The 26042-nt window shown below is 40.2% G+C and overlaps 1 protein-coding gene across 36 annotated transcripts in view; it reads right to left on the reverse strand.

Moving 5' to 3' along the window:
• LOC142161173 (sorbin and SH3 domain-containing protein 1-like) overlaps positions 1 to 26042 on the reverse strand; it is a 283529-nt gene that overhangs the window by 118649 nt on the left and 138838 nt on the right. For 35 of the 36 annotated variants that reach the window (XM_075216482.1, XM_075216484.1, XM_075216500.1 and 32 more), the window contains one exon: positions 13578 to 13656. The gene's annotated coding sequence lies outside the window, so the exon portion shown is untranslated. Of the gene's footprint in view, positions 1 to 5227; positions 5345 to 13577; positions 13657 to 26042 lie in introns of all 36 variants that reach the window. The other variant, XM_075216485.1, reaches the window with a different exon arrangement.

Consider the following 26042-nt stretch of genomic DNA (forward strand, 5'->3'; position numbering starts at 1 on the left):
GGGCTTGTTTTTTTTCAGAGTTGCGGGGTTTTTCTGGTGATCGCGGGTTGCGGGTTTTTGGGCTTCACAACATTTTTTAATTTTTAAAAAAAAAACTTTATTGCCTTGTGTATAATAACGCTTTAGTCAGTGTAAGGACGCTGCTGGTCTCTTACGTGGGCATGACCTCAGGTGTTGGTAGGTAAACTTCAGCGTTGGCTCCTCTTGGGGGAGCCTGTCTGTGTTGTATGCAGTAGATATGGAGAGTATATATGTGATCAGACAGAACATGATATGTGTAATTATAGTGTAAAACTAGGGATATATTGTAGTGTACAGAGAAAACAAACCCCTAAAGTGCAGCTATAACTCCTGAATCTTCATCTTTAGTTACTGTAACTGCAGAAACTGCTGCAGATCCCATTACTATTAATATTATCTTGATATTTGTATCATAAATAAAAAATAATTAATTTTTGGCTTTTTTGGGCTCTTTTTAGGATTGTTTTGGGCTTGTTTTTCACTTAGCGGTTGCTTGTTTTTCATTTCAGAGTTGGCAACCCTGGTGATAGCCAGGGACCCATTAGAGGGGGAGGTGGTCCTGGGATCCCCCAGTAATATGGGGAGCGTGTCTGTGGCCTGCTGCCAAGAGGGCCTAAGTATATCATGACAGGGAGAAGATGAGGAAAATGGGACAGATTTGAGAAAGAAATTACCTCAGAATATGGCTATATGGAGCTCAGTCAGGGGGAATGTAACTGTACTGACTAGACTGTCCTAGTATCATAACCATGTCACCCTCTCAGAGGGGGGATTAGTGAAACACTGCTGAGAGACACTGGATGTGTGCTGAGGCACCACTGTGTGTGAGACTGTCCTAGTATTATAACCATGTCACCCCCTCAGAGGGGGGATTAGTGAAACACTGCTGAGAGACACTGGATGTGTGCTGAGGCACCACTGTATGTGAGACTGTCCTAGTATCATAACCATGTCACCCCCTCAGAGGGGGGATTAGTGAAACACTGCTGAGAGACACTGGATGTGCGCTAAGGCGCCAATGTATGTGAGACTGTCCTAGTATCATAACCATGTCACCCCCTCAGAGGGGGGATTAGTGAAACACTGCTGATAGAATGTGGATGTGCGCTAAGGCGCCAATGTATGTGAGACTGTTCTAGTATTATAACCATGTCACCCCCTCAGAGGAGGCATTAGTGAAACACCGCTGATAGAATGTGGATGTGCGCTAATGCGTCACTGTATGTGAAACTGTTCTAGTATCATAACCATGTCACCCCTTGAAGTACTGTGCAGGAGGATTAAGAAGCATGTTCTGTAAGTGAAAGCTGTCAACCACCTAAGGACTGTGCAGCAGGAGATAGGAGATGTATATAATTAATTTAGTATCTGCAAGCCAAGTATGGTACTCGAGGAGGAGTGTAAATAAAACTTTACATTTCAAAATATAGAGATAGTCTGTCGCCCAACTTACTGCAACACTGATTGCACTGCACCCCCATGTGACAACACCTGTATACACATATAACAGATATTGCTGTAACACCCTCTGGTTATTTATGATAAAACCAGCCAGGCCAGAGAAGAGTGCAGATGAGAGGGTGCATTACCCATCCATACATCCCCTTATTCCACACACACTTGCAGTGGGTTACAGGTAATCCTTTCTAAAGCTAGGTCTCCCTATTATAAAGGAAAGGCAGGGATATTCTAAGTTCATCACCACTGATTATATAAAATATTACATGCAGTTTTATGTTTAAAAATTGACATTGTACAAGCATCAATATATAACAAACCAGAGTAAGCAATATTACTCCCTGGACACAAACATCAGGCACTAACTTTAATGCACAGCCAAAAATACCAACAATAAAAGCTTTATTTCCCGTCCCCTTCACTATTTCCAATGGCACACGACAGGGCTGTCCCCTTTCTCCGCTCATTTTTGCCCTTATCATAGAACCTTTAGCAGCTAGAATCCGGGCTAACCAGCAGATACTAGGCATCCCGGTGAGTAGTTCTTCCCATAAAATAGCATTATATGCGAATGACGTCCTGTTAACAATTGCTAACCCAATTTTCTCCGTTCCTCCTCTTGTAGACGAATTAAAGCTCTACGGCCACTTCTCGGGATATAAAGTTAACACTGACAAGACAGAAGTCTTAGACTTTTAGGTTTCCTCAGCAGACAAAGTGTCTTTAGAAAGTTCCTTCCCATTCAACTGGAGTCTTCAAAAACTCAAGTACCTTGGGGTATACTTAACTAAGCAACTTCACCAGCTTTTTCAGGCCAACTTCCCTCACATTCTTGCTCAAGTTAAGTCACATCTTGTTTCGTGGTTGCAACTATACATCTCCTGGATAGGCCCTATTAATGCGGTCAAGATGAACATACTCCCTAGACTCCTTTACCTTTTTCAAACCCACCCCATCCAGGTCCCCCCCTACGTTTTCAAATTTCTCCATTTCCACGTATCCAAATTCATTTGGGCGGGTAAGCGCCCCCGAGTCCGTTTCAAGCTTTTACAGAGAGCCCCGCGGGGAGGAGGACTGGGAATCCCTGATTTTCCACGCTATTACCTCTCCGCTCAGCTTGCTCAATGCGTTCTGTGGTGTGGTTTGACTCCCTCCAGGGTCTGGGTCGAGATTGAGGCTGAAAGTCTGGGTATGCTATCCCTATCTACTCTCCTATGGCTCCCACGGGCTCGTCGACCAAAACGTGTCTCACTTTATCCGGTCATTACACTTTCCCTGGCGGTCTGGGACTCATGCTCTCAGAAATTTGGCCTCTCCCCCCATCCTTCTCCCCTAATTCCTTTGTTTAACTCCTCAGACTTTGCTCCAGGCCTTACTCCTAAAGCATTCTCCTCGTGGACCTCACAAGGGGTCCGTTTCTTAACACCTCTACGGCTGTGTTCCCCTCGTTTTCTGACATCCAATCGCAAATAAATATTCCCACTAAATTATTTTACCAATTCCTCCAGCTCCGCCATTTTCACCATACTGCCAAAACTCGCCTCTCCTCCCGTTCCCTTACCACATTTGAACATCTTTGTCTCCGTCAGTCCTCCACGAAAGGCCTTATTTCAACATTATATTATGAACTTGCCCCACCTTCCTCAGACATTAGAGTTTCGCATGAACTGGCCTGGGAACGTGACCTGGGTGAAGTTCTTTTGAACGAGGAATGGTCGGAGATATATGAAAATGCTGCCTCCAGCTCAATCTGCATTAAAATAAAAGAGAATGTCTATAAGGTATTGTACCGTTGGTACTACGTTCCCTTCCGGATTCATAAAAGTCACCCAGACTCTTCTGATCGCTGTTGGCGGGGGTGCTCCCATGAGGGTAACTTTATCCATATATGGTAGACTTGTCCCAAACTCTCAAACTTCTGGGCCGAGATTAAACACCTGATCCAATCGATTATCCAGGTAATGATATCATTAGAGCCTAAATTTTTTCTCTTGCCCTTGGGAGCGCCAACGGCGACTCGACATCAGAACAAGCTAGCTAGGCACATCTTATCGGCAGCTACCTGCCAAATAGCAGCAGACTGGAGGCAGCAAACTCCACCTTCGCTTCAGGCCGTTATTAATAGAGTTTGGCAGGTTCAGCGCCTGGAATACATGACCAGCATCATCAATAGGACATCAAGATCGTTCACTAAGGTATGGAGCCCATGGCTCTTATTCTTTCAGGCTTATTCCCCTTTCACTTGACTCTACACCTACATATGTCCGTCCTCTTCTCATGATCCCCTCTTTTTCTCTTTTCTTCTCTCTTTCCTTTCCTTTTCTGTTCTGTACTGTACTTGTCTCCCTTCTTTTTTCCTCCTGCGTCATGCCACTCTCTGTCGAGGCATTTCGTTCCTTCCCTTATATCTTAAAAAATCCCTGGTCAATTATTATGCACGCAGTTTGTTGCACGGATTCTTTATATCGCTATATTGATTTTATATCATGCTCTATGTGATGTGCTTCTGTTGCTTGTTCTCTTACTGACATTGCATGTCGGTTTTGTTTGTTACTTGACCATTCAAAGATAAAAATTAAAAAAAAAAAAAAAAAAAGCTTTATTTCCCAAATGATAATATCGGAGCTGAATTTGATAAGTACAAATGGAGTGGATTTCCTACGTTTCAAAATTGTTTTTTATGCAGGTTATTTGCTTTTTCCGCATATTACCATCTAGTTACCAAGAGATGAGAGAGGAAACCTGCGGTTCACAAAAGCTTCTGTCTACTGTACATTAAACTGCCCCCTCCCCAGTCATCCTCTTCTCTGCTTAAATTAGATTTGTTTCTTGGTGATGTCAATCTGTCATTGGCTCCTTCATAATCAACCACTGCTTTTAGTGGCCTGACATTGTTCTGACTTTGACATCGACCAGAGAAAAAGCAACACATGCAGAATACCTTGCTCTAATGTAGCCGATTGCCCCGTATCTCGAATACGAGACCTGTCAGTGAGAGTGATACAGATTACCAGAACAAAGTAATCAGAAGAGAAAGGCCTATCGATAGTGTCAAAGGAATATTTTCATTAGCAAGAAGGAGATCAACAGACAAAGCTCAGGTTTCAATGGACAGATTCCAAAATAGCTGCCAAGTGATCCGGATATTGACACCGACAGTAGTACGTGTTCTAACAGTGTAAGAGCGAACAGTGGCGTTTACAGTATAAACTGCTGTCTAACTAAGATACCTCACATAAACCTTATTCTAAATCTCAGGGATACTTCATGGAAACAGACATTATTTCAGTATTTGAGCTACAGGTACGAGATTTAGTATCCAGAGACCCATTATCAACAAAGTTTCAAAAACAGTAAACAATTGCTACTGTTTACTAAGAACGTCATACACACCTGCAGAATATGATTCAAAAGTGCCTCCTTGTATAGACACTGCAAGGAGCACTGTTAATCTATGTAATGAGGAGGGCATTGCTAAAGGGAGTGTTCCACTGCAGTGGCAGGCTGGCTGTTGGGGGCTCCCTGGATTGAGATTTTCTTGCTCATCTCTGCCATTCCTATGTGGCCACATTGCACTTCTTGAAGAACAGGGCAAAGAAACAATCAGTTTGTATCCCAATGTGTCTAGTTTCTGACTGGGAGTCAGTATGTCACAACGCCATTAGTGTTATTGGTTCTTACTGTTGCAGGGTTAATACTGTGCATGCCCACAAAAAGAACCGACATACCTGCGCCAATAAAGACTTACCCGTATCGGTCACTTGCGCCTCCTTACGACAGGAGAGGTGGAACGGAGGAGGAAAAGGCGATGCAAATCCAGGCAGAGTACAGTAAGGGTGTTCATGCAAATACAGCTCATGCAGACCTGCAGAAACACGCATATACGCCCATTAGGGCAGGTGCAAATACACGTTGTATGATGCCAACTTGGTGAAAAACCAAGCGCATATGCTACTGATATAGAGCAGGACGCATCTTGAGAAGTGCATATGGGAGGAAATATGCACTTTTTTTTTGTTGGAGTAATGTACTCCATTTTGCAACCAACTCTGCATTAGCCTCCTATTCTAGAAAGATAATGCCTCCCGGTTCTAATTCTGTCCCATTTTTCATATTCGTCTTACTGCCCAGGCTGGTAACATACTATTAGGATAGCAATTTATTGCGCTGGTGGACCCACTTTAAAGCATAAAAGACATGTACACTCCACCCTTCAGTGCTAATGACCCACTCAAATGGATCTTTTGTCATCTATGTGAAGTTTACGTTAGTGTATGTTTGCCAATACTGAATGGATTTGAATTAAATGAAACTACGGTAGATTGTCTTCACGTTTGTTAATTTTTGAATGACTGCAAAAAATAGCACCCTAACCAATAGCAAGCTGAAACATATTTTTTCAATATCTCTTTAACCAATCGGACATGATTTCATTAACCCATAGTAACCAATCAGACATGCATTTGTTAATCTACGTCAACCAATTCAGACATGCTGTCATCAGCCTAACTTGGCTAGCATAAGCTAATGTCTGATTGGTTGTTCAAAGCTATTTAAGTGCTCAATGCTCCCTTGATTTGTTTTCTGATTGTGCTTCATCATTGAGGCTATTTGTAAATAGATCCCTGTGTTATAAATGCTGCTGTTGGGTGTAACGGTTCCTCTAACATATCTTGAACGGCGTGTCCTCAGATTATAAACAAGCTTATGACAGACCAGCCTGTCGCCAAGTGATAAAAATTAGCACATTCAGATGTCACAGAGCCATATGCTTTGCCGAAAGTATAAATAACTTTAGCACCACGTGTAATGGGATTAGCGTTCCGTTAAAAAAGATCAAGTGGGATTTATGAACAAGATGTTATTGAAATAGTTCAGATTTATGGATATACAACAATTGTAATGTTTTAGGAAAAATGTGCATGAAATCTGACAGCAGCTTATCGAATTCCACTCCAAAAGTTATTTTTAAATCCCTGCCACTATTAGCAGCTTAGGAACTGTGGGTTTCATCTAATTCTCAATAGTAGTAAACAAATTACTGCAGGAAGGACAAATTAAACATGGGTGCAGGAGCCCTCGCAAAGAAAAGCAAAATAAAATTGATTAAGGCTATCCATATTTATATCCATAGATGATATGGCCGCAATAGCAAGAAGCGCCAACAATATAGACTAGACTTATTTTTGATCCACTTTTCCCATGATCCTTTAAAAAGAATGTCCACTTTATTATTAGTAGTAGTATTTATTTATATAGCGCCACTAATTCCGCAGCGCTGTACAGAGAACTCACTCACATCAGTCCCTGCCCCACTGGGGCTTACAGTCTAAATTCCCTAATACACACACATAGACAGACACACAGACTAGGATCAATTTGTTAGCAGCCAGTTAACCTACCAGTATGTTTTTGGAGTGAGGGAGGAAACCCACGCAAACAAGGGGAGAACATACAAGCTCCTCACAGATAAGGCCATGGTCGGGAATTGAACTCATGACCCCAGTGCTGTAAGGCAGAAGTGCTAACCACTTAGCCACTTTATGACAACTCCCCCCTTTAAATAACGCTCACAATGTGTAGCAGTCACTTGTATATCCCATCTCTGGCATCTCTACCATTACCGTAATTTGGCATCTAGAACCGCCACTATCTGTTGATATACAAACAGGTGTTGATAGATGTATAACTGAGGCCATGTATATAGGAGTCACCTATAATACATATTTATATTCCTCTTTTTTGTATCCATAACTGCAGTTCTGCACCGCTTTAAAGGACTACAACGGCTCCAGCAGGGAGCACTATTTTATCATCCTCAGATCCAAGCACCACACTGCACACAATGCTACTCATGTTTGAAATAAATCCCTGTGCGTGATCCCAGACAATTGAGTGCAGAGAAATCATGTGATCAGCTGGTTAATATTAAGGAGTCTATTAAGCATACTTGCCAACTCTCCCGGAATGTCCGGGAGACTCCCGAAATTCGGGTCGGTCTCACGGACTCCCGGGGGAGCTGGCAAATCTCCCGCATCCCGCAATTGCGGGGCTAAAATGGCGCTATGAATCGCGTCATGTTGGCCCCGCCCCCGTGACAAAATGGCATATTTGTTGCGGGTAGGGGGGGTTGGGGGCGGCTAAAATTACGCGATTCACCGCGCCGTGCCCCCCTCCCGCCCTCTAGACATGCCCCTCTCCTGGATACAACTTGCCAAAAGTATGCTACTAAGACTCTGCATTATGGTAGATTTCCGATCTCTGCCCATCTCAGCAATAGAGAATCTTCTATCGGGCAATTTAATTAAAAAAAGGAGTCTTTCTGCTTGCTAGGAATTCTCTGGTATTATCACTCACTTTATTCAAAAAAACACATAAATGTTTACTTAAGCTTTAATAAGCAAAACTTTATTCCGCTGTACAACAGGTATTTTCTGACCAATTCTCAATCATTCTAAAAACTAAAACAAGCACACAGAAAACCCCTTATAACGACCACAGGCCAGTACATAAAAGGTAATTCTAAGCCATTTATAAAAGTTATATATATATATATTATACATTTACAGCCAGGAAACTACATGTTTGCACAGCTGCAGCTTTCAGATGTCTTAATGAGCATAAATGCTAGGAAAACAGACATGGCACATAACCCAATGATTATGGTAACGGTGAACAGAGATGCGAAGCATGACAGGAAATTCTGCTCATACCAAGCTAAGACATTAACACAACTTTGTAATAAATGTATTCTATATATAATCCACATGAGATTACTAAATCACAACATTGATTACAACTTCACAAATGTAAAACTATAGCTTTGTGGCTTATACAATGTGAAAACACTGAAAGGTAAGTGTACCAATGGGCAAAAATACATATAAATGCACAAGATCCAACCCCATATCTTGCATATATTAGTAGTTTAATACTGACTTGAGTGGACGTAGGCAGGGTATGCTGGGACTTCTAGTACCACAACAGATGGAATGCCACAGCATAGGCTACAGCAAAATAAGACATTTACAGGGATGCACCTGTTCCGATACACCAGCGCTGTACAATGAGGGGATTATAATCATCAGTTCATCATCTTCATCAGTTATTTATATAGGGCCAGTAATTCCGCAGCACTGCACAGAGAACTCATTCACATCAGTCCCTGCCCCATTGGGGCATACAGTCTAAATTCCCTAACATACACACACACACAAAGAAACTAGGATCAATTTTGATAGCAGCCAATTAACCTACCAGTATGTTTTTGGAGTGTGGGAGGAAACCGAAGCACCCAGAGGAAACCCACGCAAACACAGGGAGAACATACAGACTCCCCACAGATAAGGCCATAGTCGGGAATCGAACTCATGACCCCAGTGCTGTGAGGCAGAAGTGCTAACCACTAGGCCATACAATGACATAAAACAGAAGGTAAAGTTGACCCTGCCCAAATGAGCTTACAATTTGAGAGATGTGGGGAACACTTGATACATAAGGTAGCGAGATAAGAATTGTAGCTGCTAGTGGGCAAAGGGTGTGTGGCTATTGTAAAGCATCATCATCAGCCAATAATAAAGAAGCCATTGGTGACTGGCACTCCATGCAGCTATCAGTGGTGTGGCACTGTTGGAATGACAAGAGAGTATCATCATCTTACCAGCTATTATATGAGGGAAAGTATAAACATTTCTTATGGGTTAACGTACACAGCTGCAGCAACAGTGATTTCTGGCCAGTAACAAAAGCAGAGTTCTTTATGTGTCCTAGACTATACAACAAGGGTGCTCATAAGAAGCTTCCTTCAAATCATGCAGCCTAAAAACAACAATGGTTCAGTTATCATAATAATTTACCCACCAGGAGAATCGTTTCATTAGTTTCAACACATAATGCATGAGTTTAACTTGCCAACGCAAGAGTCTCTAGCTCATATACCATTAAACCTAATACAAATTGTTAAATAAAAGAGATAATAGTAACAAGCACAAACATATAAACATGCAGAGCTGACTTGTGTGAAGACTTACATTTCCTGATAGAAATCAAACTTGTACAAAGTTACCGAACAAGGCATATACAATGTGAAACATCTTACATTCTGACTTTTTTTTCTAGAAGATCAATGTATATTTTAGGTTTAGTGGTTGTTTAACAAATGGAGAAGTCTTCTGATTTATGGAGAAGTCTGAATTAATACGCAGTACCACTCAGTGTAATGTGCCGATAAAGCTGATTGAATAAAACATGGCAGCCATATAATCTACTCCAGGTTGTCAGTGATGTTACCAGCACCTGCGGAAGTGAGTTTTACCAGTGCTGCTAAACTGATACGGAACACCCCCAGGTTCTGCTAACTGAAAGGAGAGGATTCATTTTTAATATAACCCTTTTGTATGAAAATATTCTTTAATAACTTGTAAATGTTTCTTCTATCAGTCCCCTATCTTTCATTAGCATGAGCAGCCCGGCTACTGTTTGCATCAAACATGGATGCCACAGTAAAACAGATATTTCCTATTGGTCTTTTTACCCGCTCTCGAGGCACCAATCATACACTTAATCTATTTTCATTAGCGAAAGGGACTTTGTCAAATGCACAGGGGTTTACACTAGCTGACAGGAGGGTACTGCACTCTACAAGCACACAGCACTGCTAGCACAATCCTGCTACACCAGTACTGTGTGTGTGTGTGTGTGTGTGTGTGTGTGTGTGTGTGTGTGTGTCTGTGTGTCTGTGTGTCTGTGTGTCACAGTACAAGAGGTTAAGGAAATATTTTGCATTAGTCCTGCACACAAGTGACACAGGGTGGGTGTGGGTGGTCAGGGACCCAGTAAGTGCTCACCAGTATCCTCTTATCCCAGGAAGTCTATTTTTATTAAAACATAAAGAGAACTTTTGTTCCCTCATTCACTATTAATCAAAACTACAAAGTTTCTATATCTTGCCACACATAAACCTCTCTCAGAGACATAACAGAATTCTGGGAGTGTGGGAAGGGGTAGGGCATAGAGGCTCCTTTCAAAATAAGCCAAGGACCTCAGGAGGTCTCAAAACAACTCTGCGGCTGGAGGGATTGAAGGAAAATTGCTACATTGCTCTTGAGGTTAGCATTGATGTAGGAATGTATTTTCTATAGAGGTGGGATGTTGAGACTTGATTTGGCAGACTCTGGTGGTGGGCGACAGAGTTTAATAACATAAACAAGTCACCATTGCCAACAACCCTTATCTCCAGCAAACACACATTCAGTGAGTGATGCTAGTACAACTTCCCGATGAAAGCAGCTGACACAGTGACATATCTTCTATGGGTGCGTGAGTCAAGGTTGTCCCCACTTGGCTTATGGGCCCAGCCTGCACGACCAGCAGCATATGGGACAAGGGGGGAGTCGAGAGAGTATATGTCATGTATATACTCTCCTCTTGTCACATATGGTTCTCCACCATTCTTCACTCCCCCGCCCCCCCTCTCATATGTTGCAAGTACTACTCTGGAACACAGGCCCACTAAATTCAATACCCCTCTAAGCTGACATTCAAAGTAATGGATACGTTCATACTGATCGATAAAGAAACATAAGCAATAACAGTGCAAATTCTATATGGTGCAACGTCTATATGGTTATTATGGTACATCCCACAAATGCTGCTAACTGTACATAGAGCATCTTATCAGCTAAATGGGCAGCCCAGATTCTTAAAACATTACTGCCTACGATTGTCCTCTGGTGATTGCCCCTCAGGGGGTAGAGAGTAGATCTGTTAATGCACATACACATTTTTGTGTTCATTTGACAAGGGCCAATGCACCTGCTGTACTCATTTCTCATCTTGTATATCTCTGTGTATCCAGCTTTGAAGAGAGTGAACAAGAAAATGAATTTTTTTCCTGTGTATGTGTAATATTTTTACAATACATTGTGCTTTTTTAATGTTGCTCTGATTTGCACAATTTTCCCCATTGTCACAAAACACACAACATTCCAGAATATCACATGTTGGGAGGTATATTCATAGGGAGCGCCTGTTTTTTGTTTCTCTCTTGGTGGGGGACATCACCCCTATGGCTAATTTGAGCGTGTTTTTCTAAGGCTGATGCATGGGTTTATTTCTATAGCTGTGTATTTGCTTCTACTAATGTGTATAAGTTACTATGGGATAGTTTAGGTTTTTGTTTTCTAAATAGACTTGTATATCAGGAGAAATTACGTAAACCTTACTACACGTTACCTTTGTGCTCCCTGTCCTGTATAAATACAATCTAACCAACTATATCCTTGCACCTTTATATGGACAGAAAAACTCCAAAGATGCAAATAATTTACAGGTCCTAAATTAGTCCTGCTCATTGCATGAAAGGTGTATCAAGTGCACATATGTGCCTCTGGTTTGCATGCGGAATTAGTGTTATACTGACAGCAGCTCCAAGACCACAAAGGGGAGGCGAATGCATTACCCAACATGATGTGCGTCACTAATCTACATTAGCTACCAATAAGTGGGACCTGTATTATACACTAGCCATTAGGAAGAATCCCCTCTCAAACAAAATAAGCATGCAACAAATTGAGTTCACATTGAACGTTTTGCACCTCCTGTGGATTCCCCCGGCTGTCATTGACAATTGGGACTGGCAAGTTCTGAGATCTCCGAAGCGTGGGGACATTTTCCGTTTGCCATTTTAAAACTGCTTTGCAGAGTTAAGCAGCTACAGTGCTGTCGATTTAATACGGTTCTGTAGTCGGCAAGTGGCTAAAAATGAAGAGGCTGAAGAAAGACACTAGCAAAGTACAAATGCACAGAACCCCAAAGCAACCAGTTACAAGCACTTCATTTGCTTTGAACAAACTACTAGTCAATTAAAGCAAATATTTTTTTATTTTTTTTTCACTGCACATGATTTCCTAGGCACAAATGTTATAGTGTGTTGTGGGGAAGCAGATCTTCCAGTCTGTATTTCTGGTGTGTACACATAGTAACAACACTAGTAAATGACCTCACTTACTATACTGAGCTGGTGACATGAAACGCACATATTATTTAAGTCATAGCGCCAAGCTGTCATGTTTTGCAGGTGACATGCAGACAAGCCGTTCCCTCTTTGTGGCCACATGATCTCCGAGACTTCAAATCATCTCCAAGATATTTGTTGACATTACTGAAATAGCCCCTAGTAGCAGGATCTGATAAACCGGAGATGGAACTACAAGAATGTCATGTATTGCTGCTATTACGGCTTTATTTAGCACTAATGTAAATATAAAAGGCAATACTAAGGACAGATAAATAAAACCTTGCTGAAAACAATTACAAACAAAGATAAGTAGATGTTTCTCTAAATGCTCACGTTACATAGTAAAAAATAATTACACAGAAGACTGTTTTATGTATCTTTAGTTAAAAAAAAATACTTTAAGTTATAAATATTGATGATGCTGTGAACAAAAATAAGTATAAAATAATACACTTGAAGTACTAAAAAAAATCTGGAATAAGGAAGACATTGTGCATAAAACCCATTTGTATTGCTGTATGTGCGTTCATTTAATACCAAGTATTTCTTATACTATAGTATTTTTACTTTAGTGCTTAAACTTTATTATTTGAAACAAATTACATGGTCTGGTTCAACATATTTGGAATTTCCTATTTTAAGTAAAATAAATTTAGTGATTGCGTTATCATCATCAACATCGATATTTATTTATATAGCGCCAACAAATTCCGTAGCACTTTACAATGTAAGTACATCTCCAGTCTTCACCATGCTACCGCCACTACTGTGTACTGTGTATGTTAGACAGCCAAACTGCAATAATCGTACAGCAAATGTCCACACGTGCAGAGTTCTGGGAACACTTAAGTAATGAGACAATGTGGAAAACGGTGTCCAAGTAAAGGCTTATCTAAAACAACCCTGTTCTTCAGTAACATCAAGATTACTGTATGTGAGAGACACATTCATTTTGGAACTTGGGAGCTATGAATGGAAGCGTATCTGATCTCAGACACAGAATGCCCCCATTCATCAAAGCGAGTTGTCAGATGCCATTGCATTTGCTTATATACTCCTAGAGAATAACTAATGTACTCACATTGTTTCTTCACAGACTCAACACTGCATACGCCTTTCTTATCTTCTCTCCTCAAATAGAATAATTACATAATCGAGACCTAAAAACAATAAGAAAACAAAATGATTATTATTATAACTGCCATACTGAATGGAACTAGCTTTTATCACAATTATGTACACAGTGTGGTAATATGTAAAAAAAAACAGTGTATTGCTGCAAATACAAATTATGTCTTTTAAACCGTATTCCACAGATAATGGAAGTTTTCAGGATAAAGGGTCCTTTTTCATCAGGCCTCTGAAATGGCTCTGAAAGTTTGCAATATCTATTTAATTATTAGTGAATTTAACATACATAATTTATGTCAGTTTAGTGTGTTTATATTGTGAAATTGATATTGCATCTGGTGGGTATGACAAAATGAACTGTGACTGAATCTGGTAAGTGACCATATATACGAATTAAGTAGCACCTATTAAAAGGACCCTCAGTCATGTGACTAGGCTGAGTGTTCAGTCCACAACATGGCTCCCTCCATTTTGTGGAGGTGATGGGTTCATTTTAAGCTTGCATTTCCGCATTGTGAACATGACACCTGCATATAGGGACCAGTGACATCACTGAGACATAGATTACATTCACAAGGCACTGGTTCTTAGTGAATTGGTAGGCTATAACCTTATGAATATTAGCTCAGTCCACAAAATGGATGCCATCATTGCGTGTAGCTGACAAGTCCACTTTAGGAGCCCCATCTTATACGATACCAGTGTGTACTTTACAAATGCTTAAAATGTGTGGAACGCGCACAGAACCCATTGGTTGTATTGTATTCATTCACACTTTTTTTTGGGGGGCGTTTGGCTACATATGTTTACCACATGATGAATGCATATAATTCATATTATAAACAGTAGTGGTTCCCTTTATGGCTATAAATACACAGGTGAGGTCTATTCCTACTTGTCAATAAAATAATGCGGAATGCAAGTGTACAGGACAATTGGAGAGGCGATATTGTGCTTTTCCTACCTCATCATCAATTTATATAGCGCCACTAATTCCGCAGCGCTGTACAGAGAACTCATTCACATCAGTCCCTGCCCCATTGGAGCTTACAGACTAAATTCCCTAATATAGACACACATCACACACAGACAGAGATGGGGACAGACAGAGAGAGGGAGAGACTAGGGTCAATTTTGATATCAGCCAATTAACCTACCAGTATGTTTTTGGAGTGTGGGAGGAAACCGAAGCACCCGGAGGAAACCCACGCAAACACAGGGAGAATATACAAACTCCACACAGATAAGGCCATGGCTGGGAATTGAACTCATGACCCCAGTGCTGTGAGGCAGAAGTGCTAACCACTAAGCCACTGTGATCTATTTATTACCTCCCCCCAAAAGAAGAATCCTCCAGGTAGCACTGCCATAAGCGTGAGAGCTGTCCTAACAAGACAGATTCCCTTCACAGGAGTGTCTGTTAATCGTAGCACATTTTCATTTTGGGATTTGCTTTCCCTTTTAATATGCACATCTTGATGCTTACAGCACAAAAGCCCCATTCTCTATCTTACCAAACACACCCAAACACGAAATCTAAGCAATGGAAAAACACCACTTCTTTACACACAAGATGAATCCCCTGTAATGCAAAACAATCTAAAAAATATCTATTTCCCCAGCAACTACAGTTTAAAAGAAAACATTCAAATTAAGACGCATCACAACATCCGGTGATTTGATCGCACAAACTAGAAGCTCAGATTACTGTGATCTATTTATTACTGATCCAAACATTTCCCGCTGTAATTATTACGAGGTTTCCATTAACATCCAGTTAGATTTCACTAGGCTTTTTTATTACATAGCTGTACCACAAATAACTTTTGCACACACACGTCTTAAAACCTAACCCCAAGGATAACGTGACCGAGGTTTCAGGTGATCTCAAATAAGATTTCCACTTTACGTGTTAAACCCTTGTGAACCAGTAATTGTAACTAGCATTAGTAGGTTTGTTTTCAAATGTGAAACTTTATTTCAAAATAAATTGTGTGTTTCTATTCTCTGGCCTCCATGTCTGGTAATTCAGGATCATTTACTATAGCACTATACCCAATGTCTTGCTGTGTTTAATAATTGGCAGTCATCAAATAGCGTTCGACCTAACATTTGCTTAAAAACGTAGAAACAGATCTTCTACACTTCTGAAACGTGTATCTGAGTTATCTTCCTTCAAAATCAATCTGCCTGGTAGACTTTGCCAGGCATCTTATTAGGAGTTGTACTTTCTTGAACCACATTTTTATTATTGTATTTTATCGGCCAGATTGGTCTGCAACCAACAACCACTATGGCCAATTGCTGCTTCTAATACATAATAAAAGCTGTGTTGCTGTCTGTTAGTTTACACTGGTATATTCATATAATGTTCTATATCACCATATACTGTTAGAGTGTACTACTCTCGGTTAATGTCCCGTACTCCAGACCTGGGAATACGGTCAGGCCAATACCAGGTATCAACTTATATCACACCCATACTGTCAGGTTGACCCCATCAATACAGAACTGGCCAACAATGGGTCAAGTGGCCCACAAAACTGGTAAACAGGGACCTAATGGTCTCCTACAATAAAAGATATCAGTATATACTATTCAACAATTGTACATGTTATAAAAGTATGGATTTGATAGGGCCTCTCTAATTTGCAGCCATAGGCAAAGACGACACAGAGCTACATGACAGGTGCACTTGAAGAGGATAAACAGACAAAACAGACAAAGTTATGAAACAATTATATAACAAAGTTGTACAGAATAAAAGGTATAAGGAGCAGCTGTTCTGTTGTGATTTGGTGATTACGTCTGTGATGGAACATTCTGCTAAATATAAACACATAATCCCAAAAATAAAATCACTGGTAAGTGGCACCCCCCCTCCCTTAAATGAAATATGCCATGGTATCCTTCTCTCCACATGTACAGCAATAAATGCACTTGCCACTCACTAGGCCATGCCAGCACAGCCCTGGCAGCTGTGAGCAGAATTCACACAAAAGGAAGCAAACAACTCTTGTTTTGAACAGAGCTGTCATTTCACTGCACTTGCTCTGTGAATTGTATGACCATCAGCAGAGTTTATAAACCCTTTGACATTAACACTGCTTTCAACTGATCTCCTCCAGTTCATCAAGTAATTGAAAGGTTTAAACAAGATGACCTAATATGGCATAAGAATGCAAATGAAGAAGAGCAGCAAGCTAAGTGCACAGGAAAGGCACAGAAAGACTCTGCTAACAGCTAACCAGGCATCTGACATCTTCCACTCTGTAAAGCAATGCCGGAGAACACAATACAAATGTCTAAAGGACATTGGATCTGTGTCCCTGCAATAATAAGTCCCTGTAAAAGGCTATAGAGGTAAATGTTTCTTAAATGAGCATAATGAGCAGGCGTTTAATTAAAGCTATCCTAAAATCATTTTAGCTCACTATATTTAGAAGAACACACTGTTCCCTCATGTGTGCCTCTGATACTTTGCAATGTTCTAAATATACCAGGGAAAGGCCCCAAAAATGCAATGATTATTATTTTTATATATGATACAGAAGGACGGTTAATAAACTAAAAACTCCCGTAAATTATCTTATAAACATTCAGGTCTGTTATCATTGCTTACAATCAACAAGTTCTGAGGTCATCAATTCAGTGTTCATTAACCAAATTGTTGTATTAGAAGTAATAAGGCACCCATGAGTGTAAATAATAAGGATATTTGAGGGAGGTTTTCTACCTCTATAAAATCAATCAACCTATAATTTTGTGCTTTTATATGGCCATAGAGCTTCTTGGTGACTTCTAAAATTCATATAATGTACAGTGGGAACTGCATTATCTCAAATATTGTAATAAACTGCAGTCAGCGTACTCTGTAAGGACTGACAAAACCAGACTGTGATACAGAGGTTTGAGGAGTTTTTACAACAATTTTGCTAAAAGATAATTTATGGAAATCAAAAAATATCTTTATACTTTTGCACAACAATTGTGAGCGCAATGCCGCCCAAGCTAGTCTGATTGAGCAACATCATTAAGTGCCTGATGTATATCGCTGCAATACGGACTAAATGGCTACATAGATCCAAACCATCCTGCTTTCAGCAGGACTACTCTGCTTTTGCTTTGCTCTTCCAACCTGGGACTTGGGACTCACTGTCTGAGTGGCAGGGAACCCATGTGCCCATTCAGAAAAGCCATTAATGACAGACGATCTAGCAGAAAATCAGAATAAATCATCCGCCAAATTGTCACATACTGTAATGCAGAGCTCCTGGTATCATACACGAGATATGATCAAAGTCTCATCACTTGAGACGAAGTTTAGCACTGGGCTTGGGTGCCTGACTGCTGCTGCTTTGGAGTGGGCCGGGGTCCTTCAGGATCCTGGAAAGAATGATCTTGAGCGGTGGGGGGCGGGTATCAAATTGGTGGGAGAATCAAAGGTATATTAACTAGGCAAGGTCAACTATTATTTTATTGGAAAAAATCAATTCAGGGGGAGACCGCAATCATAATGTGTGTCCAATGAGTCCTAATGTGCCCAGTTGGCATTTGACTAGAAATGATCTGGTCGGTGTTACTCCCATCACAAGACGGTAAACGTGTACTGCAGGGGCATGTTTTTGCATGTTGAAAATTAACCTTTATTGTAGTGTTGCTTGGAATTATAAGACAGAAAAAAACATTGGTCTTGTAGAAAAGAGGTGTCTTATGCTGCATAAAGCATTAATAATACTTAGTTAACAAAAAAATATAGACCTACATTCTAAAATGCATTTGTATGCAGATTAGTTTACACTCTATAGAGACTTATAGAGATTCCTAATAAGTTTACGCTTTGACTTCAACAGTTCAAAATCCAAGGCCAAAGTAGGCGTAATAAACACAGTCAGATCCAATCTACCTGCTGCTTGCACACTGGAAACCTGCTGCCTTTATCTAGTACACTTTGCTGCAACCCTGACAGTATGTTTAAAATAAATATTGATCGTTTAAATATTAGCTTGCAATGTTCTGCTGGCCTTCTGGCAGATAAAACATGGTATATTAATATACCATTAGACATATATAACATGAAGCTTCCACCAATACACACATATAAGCGTTTACAAACACCTATTAAGGCTATAGTGAGATTGGTAAAGGAGTTTAAGAACTCTCCAATATAAATATGGCAGTAAGAGACGTCCTATAACAGAATTACCATAGCTGGTTTATAACAATCTGCGTTATAACACAACAGCGGGGGATTAACACAAAGCCTAAGAATTCTGGGTGTGCATATATGAATACCTTCTCTGTACAGAGATGCAATAGGAATCTTCTTATAAGAGTAGTCTATGTTTATATGTTTAATATCCATATAAGGCAAAATAAAAATACAATAAACAAGGATACATTTCCCTTGTAAAGGGAAAGTCTGGGTACAGACATGTTTCCCAGATTATTAGCATCCCTTGTGTTACAGGGGATCCTATAATACAGCCAAGTAGCGGACTGAGCATCCTCAATGGGCCCCCCATAAACTTAAAAGGAGAGGTCTCTGCATGTCCTGTCTCCTCTTGCCAACATCCTTATGCTACTTTCAGTTGTACCTCATCACAATGTCATTCATTGTCACAGGTCATCATTGCCAGACAGGCAGCAGCCAATGTATACCCCTAGATCACATGGGGTGTAATAATCATACCTTGACAAACACTGAAAACGTTCTACAGATAGTCCCATGGATGGAGCTTTCAGTGTGTATGTCTCTTGCCGATTTCATTTCTTGCAGAAACTTATATATTTGCACCACAAGTGTTGGAACAGCAGCTGTTGTCCCCCAAAGCTAGAGCCTTGGCTATCTATCTTATAATCCACTATTGATATGGCCTTCAAGATCATTGGTATTACTTCTATCCACTGCTTACTGATCAAGTTAGTAGTTGTCTATTCTTCGGGAATGTACGGGAGACTCCCAGATTCGGAAAATGGCATAATCAAATCATGGGCAACTCTTCTTTTCATACTTCACCTTCACATCTGCTGTAATCAAGGTATGTAACGTACACAAATATGCTCAGGTTGCAAGAGAGTGTGCATATTTGTGTTGAATGCGATACATGCATGTTGTCACCCAACTGGTTGGCCACATCTCCATTCCAAGCGGTGGTCAACATTTCTGTATCTTATAGGACGGACACCCTGACAAGTACATAAGAGTATGAATTTGAAATACACAAGGCCATCAAGAAAGGGATTATTTAAGTGCCTCTATCATACCAGCAGAGACATGGTAGGAACTGCTGTGAAAGTTGCTTGCAGCAAGCTGTGTGTACCTACTTTACATTTTTATGGTTCATTCTTAAGTTTTATATTATAACATCATTGCTGTAGACTGTAATACTATGTACAGAGGATTTAAATATCTTCTCCCTCTATGTACAGTTAAAATATTTCTCCATAGCTTCCTCTTGATGTCCCTGCATCTCCTCAATCCTCTTGACAACATCTTGACGCTCTTCTCATCCTAGTGAGTATACCATTATGTAGGTATTCAGATTTCTCTAGACTTCCCAATCTGTGATGTCATCATCTATACTTAACAGTGCTCAGATGTCTCTCCTTTCTGTACAGCTCAGACTGACTGTCCCAGTCACCTCACGCGACAACTCTGCCGTGTGGAATGTCTTCTCATTTTCTGACCTCTATACTCATCTCCTATCGGACACATAAGACAGATTCTTCACCGCATGCAAGAATCGTTGCAAATTTATCTTTGTTGTGTAGTACTGATCCTCACTCCTCTAAACTTTCTAATGACCTATCAGACTAACTGGAGGAAAGAAAAACAGTCCAATAAAAGATAAAGAACTTTACAAATGAAAGGTTACAGTCAACTCTTCAAATCCAAAGACCACGGCCCATTACTTATTCTATTATGACATAATAATTATGTGTTGATGTTATATTCCTTTTTGTTTTCTTGTGCAAGTGTAACATTTTCACAAATATCCCGCCTTTCTGATCATGCATATCTGGTATGATTTAAATGTGTAAATGGGCATTTTGTTCTTTAAGATAACTAAAAATTGACTTTCTGAGAGTCTGTGAACCCATTGGCATTTGAACAACTGAAGCTCCATCACCAGTGAACCCACATGTCAAACGTGAACATTTTGAACTTGTGGTGGTTAATGAGTGTTCATTATTTATATAGGGATCATTTAGGGCCACGATAAATGGAGGGGTCAATATGGGATCAGTCAATCAGAGCGCCTTGCATCTCATTGGCTATTCAACAATTGGCTGGGATGCCCTGGGGATATGTTACTTTTTTTACATTCCATTTGGAATTCTCTTCAGTGCTGAGGCTGGGTTGACATTACAACAGGCGGAGCACAGGGTGGCACGACCAGCCTGGTCTAGCCCGCTTCTGGCTCCCGCTTTTGTAGGTGGAGTCCATGTTTGTTGTTCTCCTGCTTTACTGGGGGATCAGCGCCGGGCTACTGCATTAGTGCTGTATTTCTGGGTTTTTTTAAACACTAAAGAAAAGCCATCAATCATTAAGTTGATAAAGACTGGTGTTGTGTCTTTACAGCGGCAGCATCAAAACTCAGAGATTATATTGATGTAGCTGCATCTATACACTCTATTTTGTGTTACACATATCTTTAGATACACAAGCAAGTAAAATAAAATAAATAACAAATATACAATAGATTATAAGAACAAAATAAACTCACCGTACATTAAGAACTTTTTTCCCCTTTAAAATGTCTTATTAAACTACTTTTCTCAATTGGAGCAGAAACAATAGAACTGTTTTGGCGAAAAACGACTATTGGCTCAGTATCCAAATAGAAAACCAATTCTTCTGCACTATATAGTTTATTACAGGGTACTGAATTTTATACAATGTAATCTGCACAGGGTATTATAATAGGAAGAATTAAAAGACTGATGTACACAAAAGGTTCCTAGTTTTTCCAGCATGGGAAATGATGAATGTGCATTTACAGTTACAAAAACACAATTACAGGAAGAATGCCTGCTAAAAACATGCCTTGTTTTGTACTGAAAACAGGAGGAATTTTGCCTTTTTTGATATTTAAATGATGTAATTGTTAAAATATTTGGAGGGACAGCAGATGAGTCATTCTCCAGCCACTGCGTTTTCACTATACAGCATATTCCAGCCACAAACACAATGGGGACCATTTATAAAACTGTTCTACATGTAACTACAGAAGAGGAGATGAGGCATAGGAAGCAAATTCTTTTACACTTTAATACAGTTTAGAAAATGAAAGCAAATGTGTAATTGGCTAATGTTGGCAACCCAGTTAGCTATACAGCTAGAGCTATACAGTTTTCATAAAAGTCCCCCAGCATCACTACGATACCATCTAATAGGTTTGTTTAGGGCCCGCTAATGTGTGTACTTTTCACCAAATTCTATGTTAGAATAAAATTTGTCATATATAATGAATTTGTGTATTCTGAAAGAAGCACTATGATGTCTACACCATACTTGCCTACTTTTGGCAAGTTGTATCCGGGAGAGGGGTGTGTCTAGAGGGCGGGAGGGGGGCGCGGTGAATCGCGTCATTTTGGTCTCACCCCGCGACAAATATGGTGTTCTGTCGCAGGGGCGGGGCCAAAGTTTAGCAAACTCACCGCGAATCGCATCATTTTATCCCCGCAATTGCGGGATGTGGGAGATTTGCCAATTCTCCTGGGAGTCTGTGAGACTGACCCGAATTTCGGGAGTCTTCCGGACATTCAGGGAGAGTTGGCAAGTATGGACTCTACACAATTCTTCTGGAAGGTAGCTATTGAACGGTCTGCTGAGAGCATGCACAGCTTCGTGTTGTGTGACTGTGTTGCTGTTACACCCGCTGCCCCCTTTAGTGCTGCACGCACAGGCTAGGAGGAGTGGCCAAATGGACGTATAGGAAGATTTTAGACTGAGCAGTCCATAATCCAATTCAGTTGTGCTGTAGATGGCATTGGAGACCCATTCATCTGCGCACTAATTGCCATGGCTGGGACCCCCTCACAGCACCCCTGGGTATTGAATAAAAGTCCTCCTGAATAGCAAACTTAGTTTTGAGGCCTAGAACCTCTGAACATCTATGTTCCCTTAGAACAAATTGCTATTTTGAATGTGTATTTTACTAGGGTCAGAGTAGCTTTTTGCATTTAATCGTCATTTCCTGCCCATTCCATATGTCTCCAGTTTTGAGTGGGCAGGGAGAGAACAACCTGTAGTCAGATCACTAGAAAGTTCCAACGAGCACAGAATATTTCAGGAGATTAGTGCGCTGACCTGTGATTGAGTAAGGGTAGGGTTGCATGTGACAGGGCCAATGTCATAATATCAGGAGTGGAATAAGTTAAGCAGGAAGTCACAGGCTTAGCGTTAGGCAGCGATGGAACAGGGTCTTCCATAAGCACAGAGTATAGAAGCGACTACTAATTATAGCATAACATTCCACTAACATTTGAGAAATGCTACCAGAAAAGTATATAGAGGAAACAGACAAATACATGAGAAAATATAAGAAAATTTATAAAACAAAAATATGAACAGATTCTTTTTCTTTTGCAGTATGAGGTTATCTTTAGGGGTTTGTATTTATGTCCCATCTCTAGTTTTTCGGTAGCTATTTACTGATCTAAAGTTGGAATTGAAACTACATATGTCATCTCTAGCCATTCTAAATAACCCTGGGAGTGGTTCCACCATTGTTTTTGTGCTCTCGTGCATATCCTCTCACTGTCAAACATAATCCAACTTCCTCGGCAGCTCTGATCTTTTGTCCATCTGCTGTGCTTTTAGAACAATGTCCAAGCCCATGTCACAAGCCTGTTAAATCTACAACTGCAATACATATGGTGTTACAAAAAAACAGTTACACAACTGAAGCTGTGCATGCAAAATATGTAGGAAGCACGAGTGAAGCCATGTACCCCGCACACACATGAAACCACAACGCTGCTTACATGTAAATGTGTACATCAAGGCTTTTCTGACCAGGCCAAGAAGGCCGTGGCCTTAGCTGACACTACAATGTTGAGGACATGCAGCTGGGAATCTATGATTAAATTTGCAGTCTGACAGACAAGGGGAAGGCAGTTCTATACATCTCAACAGTAAGGAAACTCAATGACTGCAAGGAGATATTACATCACTGATAAAAGCATCACAGATGTAAAGGTCAAACTGGGAAATTCCTTATGTTTAAGGAAAAAAAAAAATCACCTAATCTATGAAAGAATTGAAGGGAGATGAGAAAACATAGTGAACATGATAGTGTTATGCTCCTTATATAAAGGCTTACATTTCTTTTGAAACACCTTAGCTGAGTTTATCTATTAAAAGTAAATATACTTTTGTAAAGTGTTTGTGTCAATTGGGTGTCATGGTGGCATATTGGTTAGCATTGGTGACTTACAGCATTGGGGTCATGAATTCGATTCAGACTAGGGCCCCATCTGTGTGGAGTTTGTATGTAATTCCTCTGTGTGTTCAAGTTTCCTCCCATACAGTTAGAAACCAATTAATCTATCAGTATTTTTTTGGTGTTTTGGAGCACAATGTTGAACAGAGTGTCAGAAAGCTGGGTCTACATCGAAGGTCATGGGGTATCACGGTAGCTTAGTGGTTAGCACTTCTGCCTCACAGCAGGAGCAGGAAGCTCATCCATGGCTATAGGAAGCATTTGATTGCAGTTATTTTAGCTGTGCTACAAAATAATAAATCTAGTGTGTCAAGTTTGTCAATGCCTTTGCTTTAAATTTTATTATTTAAAAAGGATATACAGTACTGTATTCAGAATAAAAATAAAGGTTCTGTAACATTAACAGAGAAAGAATTGTGGACACCAATTACTATTAAAATCAACTTATGTTTAGAGGAAACTGCGAGTGATTTGAAAAGTGCAAGAGTGCCAATATTTTGGCAATGACTGTATGTAAAATTAATACCAGGAAAGAGAGTGCAACATCGTTATGCTAATTTACAGTCACAATCACTAATTAGAATCCTTATAATAGTCTTCTGCAGCTGTTTGGACACAAGTTAGTGAGATCCTGGAATGTAGATTTGTACCTATACACTCCAGAGCACACCTGCATGGTCCATGGTATATTGTGCCCAACTCCAGGCCTGCCGTTGCCTAATTGTCTGTGATATATTCTTGTTTTGCTCATATTTACATGTGATTCTGATTGACTCAGGTTTGGGCTTTCAGTTCACTAATAAATATAAATTGTAAAAATTTATAAAAATATGATTAAAAAACAAACAAAATAATGCATGCTGAAAAAATCTTTTAAAAAAAACAAAAACAAAAAAATGTTTCAATTACGGTAGTCAGTAATCAGCAATCGTCATACTGAGATGGTGGTAACAGAACATCTATTGCGTCAGTGCATACAAAGCCATGGGGTAGATATTGTCAGCAGTAACCCTTTTGGCAAATTGGGCAAAGTGAAAAAAGTCCAATCTCCGAAAATAGGTCTTCTTGCCCTTTGATAAATATGCCCTTAGATTTACTAAGCTTTAAAGATATGTGAACTTTTTCAGCTCTTAACGGAAATTTATTCTTGCATTTTTTTGTATTGCAGGAACATCCCCACCCAATTCTTCTTATTTGTTACACAGTTCATACATGGAGGTCATACAAAAAACACTGCTACATAGAAACTGTGTTTGAAACAAAAGCAATTATCTAGACCACTCCCCAGAAGTCATCAGCAGTCGGATTTCATGAACTAGTAAAATATTATTAACCTTTTTGTTTATATATCTTAAGGGTATATATGTCTTAAGGGTATATTTACTAAACTGCAGGTTTAAACAAGTGGAGATGTTGCCTATAGCAACTAGAGTCTAGCTATCATTTTGTAGAATGTACTAAATGAATGATTGAATGATCTGATTGGATAGAATCTGATTGGTTGCTATAGGGAACATCTCCACTTTTTCAAACCCGCAGTTTAGTAAATATACCCCTTAGTCTACATCGTTAAGACTGTGTGCACTGCCAATACAATTAGTCTCTGACTGTGAGCATTTTCTGACATCCTATTTGTCAGCAACGTTCAGCTGTGATGCCTGCCAATAGCAACCAATTAGATTCCACTATGTCATAGCTAGAGATTGGAAGCGCTAGGCTGCACCATTATCCCATCTCCAGTGATTAGAGTCTCCCCACTGATCGGGAAGGCGGGACAGAGTCACTCATATCCCTTTCACACTGCAGCCTTGACCCGGGTCCAGGCTGCAGTATGAATGACTCCAGGTCTAATTCCCAGGTCGACTGCCCCCGTAATCTCCTTTTGGATCTCACTTCTTCGGGCACTGCTCTGACACCATACACAGGTGGACGTGACATACTGCCGAGGTGTTTCTTCTCTATCA

This window comes from Mixophyes fleayi, chromosome 6 (genome assembly GCF_038048845.1).
Source record: "Mixophyes fleayi isolate aMixFle1 chromosome 6, aMixFle1.hap1, whole genome shotgun sequence".
NCBI lineage: Eukaryota > Metazoa > Chordata > Amphibia > Anura > Limnodynastidae > Mixophyes > Mixophyes fleayi.